This window comes from Sus scrofa, chromosome 8 (genome assembly GCF_000003025.6).
Source record: "Sus scrofa isolate TJ Tabasco breed Duroc chromosome 8, Sscrofa11.1, whole genome shotgun sequence".
NCBI lineage: Eukaryota > Metazoa > Chordata > Mammalia > Artiodactyla > Suidae > Sus > Sus scrofa.
Genome location: NC_010450.4, coordinates 128,368,796 through 128,384,298, shown reverse-complemented (window position 1 = coordinate 128,384,298; position 15,503 = coordinate 128,368,796). Strand labels below are relative to the sequence as shown.

The following is a 15,503-nucleotide window of genomic DNA, read 5'->3' as shown; positions in this document are numbered from 1 at the left end:
CCTTCTGTAATAATTTAGTTTTATTTATCATGGGTCTTTCATTTCTTAACCACTTCTATTAATCATAAGCTTACTTCTGTGCATTCAATAAATCAAATTTAGATGAAATGATATGAATAAAGAATTATATGCAGCTTACGAAGTTCTTAAAATATTACTTGTTTACTGAGTCTCACCTGATATTTTTAGTTTTAAAAAGTTAGGAGAGGTGTGAGTTTGGAGCAAAAGAAATGTTTGAGTTTTAGTTTTTGGCTTATTTTGTTTGAGGTAACACTGGTACATAGACTTTATACATTTCATGTGGATAACATTACATTTCTACTTTTGCATACCCTACGCCATGCTCACCAGCAAAAATTTCATTTCCATTTGTCGCCGTACAGTTGATACCCTTTAGCCATTTTGCCCTCCCCCACTGTTTTTTTCTCTCTGGTAACCGTTCTCTGTATCTGTTTTTGTTTTGTTTTTCATTTATTTTGTATTTTTTATATTCCACATGAGTGACATCATATGATGTTTGTTTTCTCCTTCTGACTCTTTTCACTTAGCATAATACCTTCAGGACTCATCCATACTACTGAAAATGGCAAGATTGCATCTTTTTAATGGTTCACTAGTATTCTATGGCGTATGTATACCATACCTACTTGATTCATTTGTTCACTGATGTGCACACTGTTTCTATATCTTGGCTATTGTGAATAATTCTTCAGTGAACATGTGGGTAAATTTAGCTTTTCAAATTAGTGTTTTCATATTCTTTGGATAAATACCCGGGAGTGCGATAGTTGGACTAAATGGTAGCTCTATTCATTTTTTGAGGACTATCCATATTATTTTCCATAGTGGATACACCAATTTACATGACCACCAGTGATATAGGAGTATTCCCTTTACTGCACATCCTGGCCAACTCTTGTTACTTTGTGTGTTTTTGATAATAGCCATTTTCATAGGCATGAGGTAATATCGCGTGGTTTTGATTTACATTTCTCTAAGAGTGATATTGAATATCTATTCATGGGCCTGATGACCATCTGTATGTCTTATTTGGAAACCTGTATATTCAGCTTCTCTATCCACTTTTTATTTGGGTTGTTTTTTGGTATTAAGTTGTATGTGTTCTTTATATATTTTGGATATTACCCCCTTGTCATATACAATTTGTAAATATCTTTACCTATTCAATAGGTTGTCTTTTATTTTGATGATGGTTCCCTTTGCTGTGCAGGAGCTTTTTATTTTGATGAAGCCCCATTTGATAATTTTTCTTTTCCTTACCTTTGCCTGAGGAGATAATAGCTAGAAAGATACTGCTAAGACAATGTCAGAAACTGTTTTGCATATGTTTTCTTCTAGGAGTTGTATGGTTTCAAGTCTTAACATCCAAGTCTTTAATCCATTGTGAGTCAATTTGTGCATATGGTTTGAGATAGTGGTGTAGTTTCATTTTTTGTTTTTTGTTCATTTTTGGCTGTTCATTTTTCCTAATACTATTTATTGAAGAGACTGTCCTTTCTGCATCATATGTTTTTTTGCTCCTTGTCATAAACTGTGTCCATGTACAGGTAGGTTTATTTCTTGGCTTAGAATTCCATTCCATTGGTCTTTGTATCTGTCTTTTCTGACCGTATGATACTGTTTTCATTGCTGTGGCTTTGCAGTAGTTGGAAATCAGAGTGTCATACTTGCTTTGTTTTTTAGTCTCAGGATGACTTTGCCTTTTGGCTTTTGCTCTTAGGCTTTCTTGGTTCCACATAAATTTTAGGAATTTTGTTCAATTTATTCTATTTGTGTGAAATGTCCTTGGGATTTTGATGGGGATTGAATTGAATCTGAACATTTTGTTAGATTATACGGACATCTTAATGATGTTAAATCTTTCAATCCATAAACATAGGATGTCTTTGCATTTGCGTCTTCAATTTTTGCCTTTTAACCTCCTTGGTTATATTTATTTTAAGGTATATTATTCTTTAGTGATTTTAAGTGGGATTATTTTCTTTCTGCTGGCTCATTGTTAGCATTCAGAAATATAATAGGTTTTCACATGTTTTTGAACCCTGCAGCCTTACCGTATTTATTATTCCTAATTTTTTTTGGTAGAGTCTTCAGGGTTTTCTATTTATAAAACCCTGTTACTCACAGATAATGACAGTTCTGCTTCCTTTCTAATTTGGATGTGTTTTATCTTTCCTGTTTAACTGCCTTGGCTAGATTCAATACTGTGTTGAATAGGAGTGGTGAAGAGGCCTCTTTTATTTTTCTGATTTTAGAAAGATAGTGTTCATTTTTTCACTGTTGAATATGTTAGCTGTGTGTGTGTTTGGCAAATATGGCTTTAAATATTTCAAAGCATGTTCCTTCTATAACCACTTTATTAAGAGTTTTGTTAACTGTGTATTGAATCATGTGAATGCTTTTTCTCCATCTATTGAGATGATATGGCCTCCATCCTTCAGTTTGTTTAATGTAGTATATCACATTAGCTGGCTTTTTTTTTTTTCTTTTTGGTGGATATTGAACTACATCACTGGAGTAAATCTCACTTGATCATTGATCCTGGTATATGATCTTTCTGATGTATTATTGTATTTGGTTCACTAATATTTTGTTGAGACTTTTTGCATCTGTGGCACAGGATTACAGAAGCTATTGGCCTATAATTTTTATGTTTGTCTGTTTTTTTTTTTTTTTTTTTTTTTTTTGTTGTTGTTGTTGTTGTTGCTATTTCTTGGGCCACTCCCGCGGCATATGGAGGTTCCCAGGCTAGGGGTTGAATTGGAGCTGTAGCCACCGGCCTATGCCAGAGCCACAGCAACGCGGGATCCGAGCCACGTCTGCAACCTACACCACAGCTCACGGCAATGCCGGATCGTTAACCCACTGAGCAAGGGCAGGGACCGAACCCGCAACCTCATGGTTCCTAGTCGGATTTGTTAACCACTGCGCCACGATGGGAACTCCTGTTTGTCTGGTTTTAATATCATTTGGCAAAATGCGTTCTGAAGCATTCCTTCCTCTTCAATTTTTTAGAAGATATTGAGAAGGATGAGTACTGAATCTTTGAATGTTGGGTAGAATTCAGCTGTGAAGTTCTATGGTCCTGGGCTTTTGTTTTTTTGGAGCTTTTTGATTACTATTTCAATTTGTTTATGAGTGATCTGTCTCTTCAAATCCATTTCTTCATGATTCAGTCCTGGTATGTTGTTCTAAGAATGTCGCCGTTTATTCTAGGTTGTGCTTTGTATTTGTGTGTTATCTGTTGTCATTTCTCCTCTTGTTTCCGAGTCCTTATTTGTCAGCACCTTATCTTTTTTTTCTTACTGAGTCTAGCTAAAGGTTTTAAATTTTGGTTTTTCAAAGAGCTAGCTCCTAGTTGAATCTTTTATATTGTCTTTTTCTCTATTTCATTTATTTTCACTCTGATCTTTATTTCTTCTGATAATTTTAGGGTTTCATTTGTTCTTAGATTTCTAGCTTCTTTAGGTATAAGTTTAGATTGTTTGAGATTTTTCCTGTTTCTTGAGGTAGGCCTGTGTTATAAACTTACCTCTTAGTGCCACTTTTGTCTTATTGCATAGATTTTGCAATGCTTTTGTTTTCAGTTGTCTTCAGATATTTATTTATTTATTTATTTATTTTTTTGCTATTTCTTGGGCCGCTCCTGCGGCACATGGAGGTTCCCAGGCTAGGGGTCGAATCCGAGCTGTAGCCGCCGGCCTGCGCCAGAGCCACAGCAACACGCAATCCGAGCCGCGTCTGCAACCTACACCACAGCTCAGGGCAACGCCGGATCGTTAACCCACTGAGCAAGGGCAGGGACCGAACCCGAAACCCCATGGTTCCTAGTTGGATTCATCAACCACTGCGCCACGACGGGAACTCCCTGTCTTCAGATATTTAGTGACTTCTGTTTAGACGTCTTCTTTGAACCAGTGGTTGTTTTGTAGCATGTTGATCAGTCTTCACATATTTGTGACTTTTCTAGATTTCTTCCTATAGTCGATTTTTTTGTTTTTGTTTTTAGCGGCTGCACCCAGAGCATATGGAAGTTCCCAAGCTAGGGTCTGAATCAGAGCTGCAGCTATAGGCCTATGCCACAGCCACAGCAGTGTGGGATCTGAGCCACATCTGCGACCCACACCACAGCTCACAACGATGCCAGATCCTTAACCCACTGCATGGGGCCAGGGATCAAACCCACATCCTCATGGACACTAGTCAGGTTCATTTCCACTGAGCCACAGTGAGAACTCCCTGTAGTCAATTGTTCATTTCACACCATTATGATTGGAAAAGGTTTTTGATATGATTTCAAGATTCTTAAATTTGTCAACTTCTGTTTCAACATATGACTGTTCCTTGAGAAAATCCATGTGCCTTGAAGAATGTGTATTCTGCTGTATTTGGATGAAATGTTCTGTACAAATCCAGCAAATCCAATTCAGACAAAAACTGAGGGAGTTTTAATGTCTAATGTCTCCTCGAAGACGACTGTGTCCTTGTTGACTTTGTCTGGATGATCTATCCTTTGCTGTGAGTAAGGTGTTAAAGTCCCCTCCTGTTACTGTGTGGCCAGTAATGTCTCCCTTTAGGTCTCTTTATAGTTGTTCGATATATTTTGTTGCTCATAAGTTGAATGCATGTATATATATATTACTGTTATTTCTTTTTGATGAATTTCCCCCTTTATCATTATGTATTGTCCATCTTTGTCTCATTACTTTTTTTGGCCTAAAGTCTACTGTGTCTGAGCATGGCTATACCTGCCTTCTTTTGGCTGCCATTTGCTTTAACCTATCCTCTTGAATCCCTTCACTTTCAGTGTATGTCTTTGAGCTGAGGCTCCTGGAGGCATCATATAGTTGGGTCTTACTTTTTATCTCTACCCACATTTTCTTTTGATGAGTCCAACCCATTTACATTTAGGGTGATTGTTGAGGACTTAGTACTGCCATTTAATCTTTTGTTTTCTGGTTGCTCTATATCTCCTTTTTTTAAATGTGTTTCTGTCTAACATTTTAGTTTAATGTTTTTCTATGATTTTTCAGTTTCCTCTTTTGCTTCATGTCTCTGTTCTAGGTTTATGTTTTGTAGTTACCATGATGTTTGTATAAAAAGTCTGAGATGAAATAGTCCTTTTCTCTTGATAGCACCTTATTTTCACTGGACTATATGGGTTCCATCCTTTTCCTCATCCCTTTTGTGTTTTTTTGTTGTCTCAAATTAGCATTTTTTATGTTGTGAGTTTGTTACCAAATGTTAGGTATATTTTTTTCCTTTTTTCCTTTTGTTATAAGTGTTTAAAAACCTCATAATGTTTCAGTTTTCTGATTATGTCTATCACTCAAAGTTTGGTGTACTTTTGCCTTTTTGTTTCTAATCTAAGAGCTCCTTGTAAGAGTTCTTATATAAGGCAGGTCTGGTGGTGATGAACTGCCTCCGCTTTTGTTTGGGAAGGTCTTTGATTCTCTTTCATATCTGAATGATAACTTTGCTGGGTAGAGCATTATTGGCTGAAAATTTTTATCTTTGAATATTTTGAATATGTTATTCTACTCCCTCCTGGCCTGTAGACTTTCTGCTGGTAAGTGTAATGGTAGCCTAATGTGTGTTCCTTTGTCAGGAAATTACTTTATCTCTTTCCTGACTACCTAAAATTCTTTGTCATTGACTTCTGACAATATAAGGCTTGGAGAAGGTTTTTTGCTCTGAGGCAATTAAGTGATCGCTTAGCTTCATGGGCTTGTATATCTGGTTCCTTCTCCAAGTTTGGGAAATTCTCAGCCATTACTTCTTTAAACTCTCAATTCTCTTTCCTTCTGTGATCCTTATTATCCTAATACTTTCCCTTCCTAATAGAGTCAGCTCTCATATAATTTCCTTATTTTAAAAAATACCATAATCGTTTCTCTTCTACTTGTATTATTTCTAAATGTCTGTCTTTGAGCTTGTTAATTCTCTCTTCCACATGGCCTGCCACATTACCAATGCTTTCTAACATGTTCTTCAGCTCCAGAGTTTTTTGGTTATTTTTTTGGTTTCATTCTCTTTGGTAAATCATTCCTTCTGCTCATTTATTTATTTTTGACCTTGTTGAACTGCCTTTCTGAATTTTTTTATAGCTCATTTTTTATAGCTCAAACTATAAAAGTAGTTTCCTCCTAAAAGTTTTTTTTTTTCTTTGTTTTTTTTACTTCGTTCAGTTAGATTGCAGCATTCCATGACTCTGAGTTTGAGTGCAAGAGAACTGTCACTTTCATTTTGTGGTACAATGTTACTGTGATTCCTGGTGCTTGTGTTGTTGCTGGCTAGCACCTCTGTAGTAGCAGACACATTTGTTCGGTAAAGATGCTTTCCACCTCCCACCCCCACTTGATTCTAATGATTTAACAGGTTAGAAATTAGAAGCCTTTCTCTTCCAGTAAGTGGCACTTTAGCCCAAGTTGGTTTTTGTTTCTGCTACATGAGCTGCCTTTGGTTATCTATGAGAGTGGGTAGTTACCACCCTCCACCTGTCAGAGGTGTCATTGTTTGCACCTCTGGGATCACTGGTGCTTTGCTCCTGTCAGTGTTGCTGGTGCCATTATCTGGGACCCCGGGATGGGGGCCTCTTCTGTTTTGTCTGAATCATAGGCCTTGATTTCTCATGGGACAGAAGTGTGTGGCTATAAGAGCCTGGATCACATGGGCACCTCCGTCATACCTACTATTATTGGGCTCAAGGGTTCTGCTGCTGTGGAAAGAGGGGCAGGAGGCCAGGGTTGTGGATACTTCTATGGCTAAAGGGATGAGGTCCCAGTCCTGCTGTTGCTGCTACTGCCTAGTTACTTATGACCATGAGTGCCACTGCAGTCAGGAAGAAGGAATCCTGAGTGGTACTTTTCCTGCTGCTGTTGGTTCTCTGGTGCTACAGGCTCAGCTACCATGGCTGGGAGCTTTGTTCACAGGCACCACCTCCACTGTTTCCTAGGTCCCACCACCTCTGTGTTCCAGTCCACCTGCCTTTAAATGTATTGATGTGTGGAATTATCTGGCCTCTTGTTGTGTTGGGCAGAAAGGGACCTTCTGAGTTCTCGGTATTTTACTGACTGTAGATGAAAATGGAGAGACAAAAAAAGTCTCACTTAACCATGATGGTCTCATTATTCCAAGCAAGATGGTTTTAAAGGCAAGATGTTGGTTATTGATTTTTTTTTGGGGGGGTGGGGGCTCCTCAGTGGCGTATGGAGGTTCCTAGGCTAGGGATCAAATGGGAGCTATAGCTGCTGGCCTATACCACAGCCATAGCAATGTCAGATCTGAGCCACCTCTGTGACCTATACCACACCTAATGGTAATACCAGAACCCACTGAGCGAGGCCAGCATCCTCATGGATACTAGTCAGGTTAATGAACAACTGAGCCAAGACAGGAGCTCCTGTTCACCGATCTTTTTAGAGCAGGGTTCCTCAACAGCACTGTTGACATTTGGGTCAGATGATTCTTTTGTAAGTAGAGTCCCCTGCAGTGTAGAATGTCTAGCAGCATCCCTGGCCTCTTCTTCTAGATTTCGGAAGTGCCAAATGTCCTTGGGGGCAAAACTGCCCCCAAGTGAAAACCCATTGCTCTTAGAGATATTACAGTAAACTATAGTCCCCAGTGAAACTGTATGTAAGTGGCTCAATATCTCTTTGTTGGCACTTAGTAATAAGTTCTGCAGAAAGCTGGGGACTTTCTTGACTATTACACAAATAGCTATTCGAATGCTGTTTTAGGCCACTGGGGCTTCCATAACAAAATACTGTAGACTGGGTAGCGTAAACAACAAGAATTTATTTTCTCATGGTCTTGGAGGCTAGAAGTCCAAGATGAGGGTGCCGGCATGGTTGGGTTCTCGTGAGAGCTCTTTCTGGCTTACAGATGGCTGCTTCTAGTGGTGTGCTCACATGGTTTTTGATGAGCCCATGTGCACAGAGATAAGGAGAAGAAGAAAGAGGGTACAAGTTCTCTTTTTTCTTTAAAGTGTACTAATTCCATCATGAGGATCCTGCTCTCATGGTCTCATCTAAACTGAAGCATCTCCCAAAGACCCTCATCTCCAAACACCATCACATTGGGTGTTAGGACATCATTGAATGAATTTGAGAGCAACACCGTTTGGTCCACAGCACATATTGTTAATGTTCATGCCCCTTTAATATTAGCAAGTAAAATTTGGGACAATTATTTCTTTTTTAAACTTTAAACGGGCATTTCAAACATCATACTTTTCTCTATGATTTCAGATTATTTCCTTGGCTTAACTTGGGCTGGGTAGGGAGACTTTAAAAATCACAACTAAAGTTAGAAATTCAAGATTTTGATTTTGGATATCATATATTGATATTTGAGCAGATGATCTATATTAACTGAATTTCTAACATGAATGTGTTTTGTAGTCAAACTTTACGTTTATTCCTTTCTACTCTTTTTTTTAAAAGAAAACAAGTGGTTAGGACGCTTGAGGATAATGTTTGAAAATGTTTGGAATTATCCTTGAAATTTGTATGCATCAATTATATCAGCAAGATTTACTGATTGTGTTTAAAACAGTTAATCCTTTGTACATTTTAAGATGTCTTAGGGGATGTTAAATATTAGAACATCGGAATTTCCTGGGGTTGTGTATGTGGCAGAGTATATAATTGGAGAAGAGGATGCTCTTTGGGGGCAGGAGGTTTTGGTAAGATAATCAGGTAGGAACTAGTTCATCCATGGGATATTTACCCTCAACTGCTTCATAGTGGAACAGAATCTCCTGCACTGCTCTAAGGCAGTGTGAAGGGAACAGGCTCACTATATCTATGTGACATGGGCTATGTAGGTAGTTTTTTTTTTGTTTTTTTTTTTTAATTTTGGTACCTATAGCTTTATTGGTCTTATAAAATGTATCTGCAGAAATTAGAATAAACTGGAGTTCCCATCGTGGCGCAGCGGAAACAAATCCAACTAGGAATCATGAGGTTGCGGGTTTGATCCCTGGCCTCGCTCAGTGGGTTAAGGATTTGGCATTGCTCTGAGCTGTGGTGTAGGTCACAGTTGCAGCTCGGATCTGACATTGCTGTGGCTTTGGCATAGGCTGGCGGAAACAGCTCGGATTAGACCCCTAGCCTAGGAACCTCCATATGCCATGGGTGCGGCCCTATAAAGACAAATAAAAGACCAAAAAGGAAAAAAGAAAGAATAAACCAAATAATGTTTAAAATTCTTATTTGATGGGAGAGTGGTTATTAAAGTTAATAAGTTTTGGGTTTTTTTGTTTGTTTGTTTTGTTTTGTTTTAATCTTTTTCTAGGGCCGCACCCGCAGCATTTGGAGGTTCCCAGGCTAGGGATCTAATGGGAGCTGTAGCTGCCGGCCTACACCACAGCCACAGTGCAACATGGGATCCGAGCTGCATCTGTGACCTACACCACAGCTCAGGACAACTCCCAGATCCTTAACTCACTGAGTGGGGCTGGGGATTGAACTGGCAACCTAATGGTTCCTAGTCGGTTTTGTTCGCCTTAGTAGGAAATCCAAATGAGATCTTTAAAACATTTTACTTTCCTCTCTTCTCTCCCCTAAAAACTTAAATAAATTTCACTGAGCTTGTTGAAGATTGAGTGATTTTTAGTTCTTTTAGTTTTGTTTTCTTTAGAAACTGCCTTTCAAAAGAATTATTTGTGACTTATAATTGAAAATCCCTAAAAATACCGTCAATATTAGATTTACTTATGTATAGTGTAAGATTTATCGTTACACATCACTGTGTGCATACCTCTTCGTCTTTCTCCATTTTATGGTCTTTTCTGATTCATTTATGGCTCGGTTAGAATCCTTTCCCAAGTATTAAGGGGAAATTAATGATACATCGGATGTTAAAGATAGAGTCCCTAAACCATTGAATATCTCTTCACCTTGAAAGATGGAGCATACTGCTATGGATTGAATTGTTCCCCCTTCCCCACCAGATTCCCCTAGTGTGACTGTATTTGGAGTTACCTTTGAGGAGGTAAGTGGAGTTAAGTGGCATCACTAGGGTAGAGTCCTAATTCAGTAGGATTACTGACCTTGTAAGGAGGAAAGAGAACTTAGCCTCTGAGGAAAGGCCCTATGAGCAAACAGCAAGAAGTCAGCTGTCTGGAAGCCAGAAAGAGACTTCTTCCTAGAACTTGACCATGCTAATGCCCTGATCTTGGACTTTCAGCCTCTGGAACTTTGAGAAAATTAATTTGTGCTTTTTAAGCCACCTAGTCTATGTTGTTCTATTACGGCAGCCTGAGATGAGACAGATAATATGTCTAACCATAGTATTTTGGGGCCTTGGACGTTTTTATTTTTTAAATAATATTTCGTATTTTTAAATTCAGGTACTACATATGACATTTTTCTATGGTGTACTTAGGTAGTGACACTATTTTTCTTCTGACTGGTATTCAATAATCTTACACAACTCGTTCAAGTCTTCTTTCAAGTTACAGACTTTTTTCCTTCCAAAACTAATTTGCATATTTGGTGTCATAGATCTGTTCAAGACTTAGCTTTTTTCTCTCTTAGTATTGAACGGTTCTGTCTTTAGCTGAGATTTCTTCTTTTAATATTCTAATCCACTAATTGTCAACAACGATATAATCTAGTAAATATTCAAATTAAAATATTTGAATTATATGTGATTATATATTAGTCTTCTGTGGTTCACTTGTGTTTGTATCATAATAGCATTTCTGTTGCACTTGAAGTGGCCTGTTCTTCCTATTTTGCTTATTCTTCCTTTCTAGGGTCTTGGGTCCTCTTAAGACCTGCTGTTGTTTTCTTTTACTTATTTCTCTATTTATCTTCAGTACTAAGGTGAAATATTCAAAAAATTTAATCCACACGTGTTCAAATTCTTAATAGAATCTGCTTCTGCTGACTGGTGGACAGCAAATTGGAAGGATATTCGTCATTGGTTTCCCTCTGGGACACTCTCAGATCTCCTCAGTTACAAATTTTAGAACATTGCTAGCCAATCTGGGTTGCTGTTCTGCAGTTTTTCCAGCCAAAAATACTCTGCAGATGCTCCTAGGGTAAGAAATCAAGAAAGTGTCACCCTTCTTGCAAGGCTGGATATTTTCCATCAGCGCTATTCTTTCCAGAACCTTTGATTTCTCATCATTACCTGGGCATGTTGGCTGCTAGTCTCACTGGCTCCAGTGAATGCCAGAGGATAACAGATTCCTGAGCCTGCTCTCTTCTCCCAACACTCATTACAATCTGAACTCTTCCATATATGTCTCCGCAAGCTCTGTCTTCTTGCCGTAGCCTCTGCATCGGCTCAGAAGTAAATGTCAACTTGGGAGAAGGTGGTGTCAGAAAGTTACTCAGGATAACATCTTCTCTTGAGACTTTCTTCATACATCCTCTGAAAAAACCCCAACTGTTAAACTGTTATGCAGTCTCTCCCTTCCCAGTTTACTTCTCAGCAAGAATTCAGTGGCAGCCTCATTACATGAAGCCTCAAGGCATATACCAGGTTTGATCAGCTTTACATTGTGTTAGAAAATAAGAAATAGAGCAAAGAAAGAATTTCTTGAGTTCATCATCCTGTAAACATATATCCCCTTACTTGAAGAGGAGAGTCAATATAGTAATATTAAAAAGCAGATATCTAGCCTCATACCTTTGTGACTAGATTAGCAAATTTTTTGCCTCAATTTTTTCAGTGGTCAAATATTACCATAATAAAAAAGATAAATAAAAATGAACTATTCACAAAAGATAATTTGGCAAATTATAATACATTTATATGGCTTTATATATATTTACATGGTTATATATTTATAAAATTAAGTGGCGAGAACTATATATGGTATGATAGAAAAATTTAGGCACATGAAAGTGTAATAAAATTTTTTTTTTTTTTTGGTCTTTTTTTGCTATTTAGGCACTTACATTGCTGGTGGGATTTTTTTTTTTTTTTTTGGTCTTTTTTTGCTATTTAGGCACTTACTTTTTTTTTTGGTCTTTTTTTGCTATTTAGGCACTTATATAAAATTTTTATATACGAATGTTCAATTTCTACTTTATATAATTTGATAGAGCTTTATTTTTAATGACATATACACATTTTTCCAATTTGAAAAAAATCGGACATACCTCTTTGGAAAATAAATGAAGAATTCGGATAGAGTGTAGTGTTTTTCATCCTGTGATCCTTCTTTGTGGGTCAGAATGTCTTTGTCAGCTCAAGCCGCTGTAATGAAGGATCATAAACTGAGTAGCTTAAACAACAGACAGGTATTACAGTTCGGAAGCTGGAAGTGCAAGGGCAAAATGTCAGATTCAGTGTCTGGTGAGAGCTTTCTTTCAGACTTAGAGTTAGCTTTTTTTCTTAGGTCTTCACACATGTTCCCTTGGTACCTGCACAGAGAGCAAGGGAAGCAAGAGATCCTGTGACTCTTCCTCTTTTTGTAAGAGCACTGGTATCATGAAGAACTCAAGTTTATGACCTAATTTAAGCCTGATAACTTCCCAAAGTCCCCACCTCCAAATACCATCACATTTGGGGTGAGAAATTCAACTGTGGATTTGAGGGACCCCAAATTTAGTCTGTAACAGGGAAATAAATACATCTGTGAGGTCATGTGCCATTCAATCCCTTACCACAACCACTTGGTGATAGCAGTTATGAATTTACTGTTTTTTATTAACTTTTTAACATTAGAAATCTCTCTCCCACTCAGCTCAAAAATTTGGGGATTTCATGAATGTACATTTTTAAGATATTTAATGCGTAGGTATAGGTTTATACCCAAAGTCTCAACATGATGGCTAAAGGTAAGAGTGCTTCATCAGGGTCAATTACAATAAAAGGTATTTAAAATAATCGCATGTCAACCGTAAGTTTAACTTTACCGATATTACTGAATGAGACAGACCATCTTAAGAGAGAAATATTTTTCTCACTTAAGAGTAAGTTTTAAATTCTTAGCTGTTGAGTGAAGGTCACGTTGAAGAATACAGTGTAATTTTACTTTTAGTAAATTTAGTGAATACTTTTAGTATTCAGTAAATTTAGTAAACACTTTTAGTGTGAAACTGAGGAACACTGTAAATATGACCTTCTTGTGCCTAAAATAAATCTGAGAGATCACAACATTAAACACTGATGGTGGAGCGTAGTCTTGCGTTTTTGGGGGGGCAGATATTTTCATGTAAATTATCATTAATCTTATAAATAGTTTGAGAAATGTTATAAAAGGTTTTATGCTATGGCTGAAAAGTGTACCCCATATATCAGAAATCGAAGTAAGTATATTTGGTGTTTATTTATTTATGGATTGATTAAAAATACTTTTAAATAACTTAAACTTAACTTACAAATGAAAGTCCTAGGACTGTGAAGAGTGTAGTTTAATTGTCCTGATTAGAACTAGTATACCAGGCTATGAGTTTACTGTTTTGCTAGTAATTTGGATTACTCCATCAAATACTAAATGAAGCCATATGCATAATCATATTTAAAAAGAGGATTATCTGTAATTTATGATTCTAAACATAGAACTTCTACCATTTCAGACATCTCAGACCATTTCTCCATTTCCCTTTAAAAATGTTTATTCATTTTCTAGTAGTTTCAAATTAAAAGCATCAGATGAGCTTTACACAGTATGTTTCTTTAAAAACATCATTCTATTAAAAAGGAAAGTTTAAATGAGGCATCAAAAAGGAAAAGGTTTTCTGGCATAAAAGTTTATTAGCCTTGTCTAAGAATAAATATACACTTTAATACAGCCTTCATTAAAACTATAAAAAGTCAAGCAAGACAAAACAAAAGTACTTCACATGTTTGCCTTCATAATTTTCCTCTGTTTACTAACTTGTGGGAAGGCCGTGAAAGCTATCAGTCACCTTAACTGCCACTTATTTCCCAGCTAATCAGTAAGGGAATGCAAAGGCTGTGGAATATTTAAAATAACAATAAAGCTGACTAAAAGTCATCCGTGTTACTCTTACCACAGGCCAACAATTCTACAAATGTCAGTAATAAGATTACTCCCTGAAAAGATACTATGGATTTGAATTCTAATTAACTCCAAGTTATGACTGAATTTTACCTTTTATACACACACCACTTAAAATGTTGCCATTACTGTGTTTCTATTATCATCCTTTAATAAACATGGTATTTTTAAATGAAAGTTATTTGGAGAACTTTGTTAGAACTGAAACATACACCAAGATTAACAATTCAGAATCATTGGAGCCTTAAACTCCATTTGTTTCTAACCCCTGTGGTACTTCATATGATACTTTCAACAATAAACTCAAAATGAGCAACAAGAGTATAGTTACTATAAAGAGGAAAGAATGGACCTTGAGTTATTTCAATTCTGATATTTAATGTAACCATTTGGAAAAATTATTTTTATTTAAGACCTAAGCAAGTAGAATGAGAATTGTAAGGTATTTGTTTTGGGGAAATACTGATAAAATTTAGTTCATACATTAAACATCTTACTGAATTTTAATGTCTTCAATTCTGAGCTTTATTTTTTTAATTGTACATTTCATTTTAATGTGTTAAAACTAATGCTAATACAAGCTACATCAGGATATGATTTAGTAGCTGCTTAAATGTAGCTTATTCAGAATCTTATTAAACAAGCATTGTTTCTTAAAACTTTTAAACAGCACGTTAATAAAATTCAATACCACACAGTTTTAACTAGCCACAACTCTTCTGGTTATTACTAATATTCATTTTATATCATGATCATTACAAGTATTAAATTTTTCTTAAGGAAGAGGCTTTTAAAAATGTATTCCTGGTATCCAGTATAGTAGTGTGGACTTAAAACAAATAGACTGCCCTATTTCTCCAGCAGAAATGTTTATTTGGGATCAGCAAAGAATTACTGACTCAGGATCTGCAATGACACGGAACCAAGTGCAAGTTCGCCGAGCAAGGAGAGGAGAACTCTTTTAAAGAGGGAGAGGAGGAAGGTGAGAGGGTTGTAGTAGACAAGGAATCCATCAGAAGAATTGAGAGTTCAAAGCATAGTGGCTTTTCATTGGGCTCTTCCCAGGAAAGCATAGGAAGCTTCTCTGTGGAGCTGCACTATGGTTATAGGGCTGAGAGGTACTCCTTTTTAAGTCCTGATGCTATTTCAACTGAGGTTTCTGTTTATCAATTTTTATGGCAGGTACATCCCAAAATTTAACACTTCTTCCTCCTGTAAGGTAAAGACGTAACTCCACAGCCTGATCACTTAAAAACTTTTAAAGTTAGATTCTTTTTTTTATTGTTAAATCTTCTCATTCAAAGCAAATATTGAAAATTATATTCTTGAGTGTAAGTAAACAAACAATCATTTTTCTCCAGCCTTTTAAAGTGCCATTTACTTTATTTAAATTTAAGCCAGACCCTCAGCTCATTCATGTGTTAACATTTAAATAGCTAAGTGTGGGGCTTCATAAAGGCCCTTTGAAATGGATGAATTTTGAAAAATGGAAGGC

General features: G+C 36.7%; 1 protein-coding gene across 9 annotated transcripts in view; it reads left to right on the top strand.

Annotated features, from left to right (window-relative positions):
• The window catches only part of CCSER1 (coiled-coil serine rich protein 1), a 1,224,168-nt gene that overhangs the window by 569,035 nt on the left and 639,630 nt on the right, over positions 1-15,503 (top strand). The gene's annotated exons all lie outside the window — the stretch shown is intronic.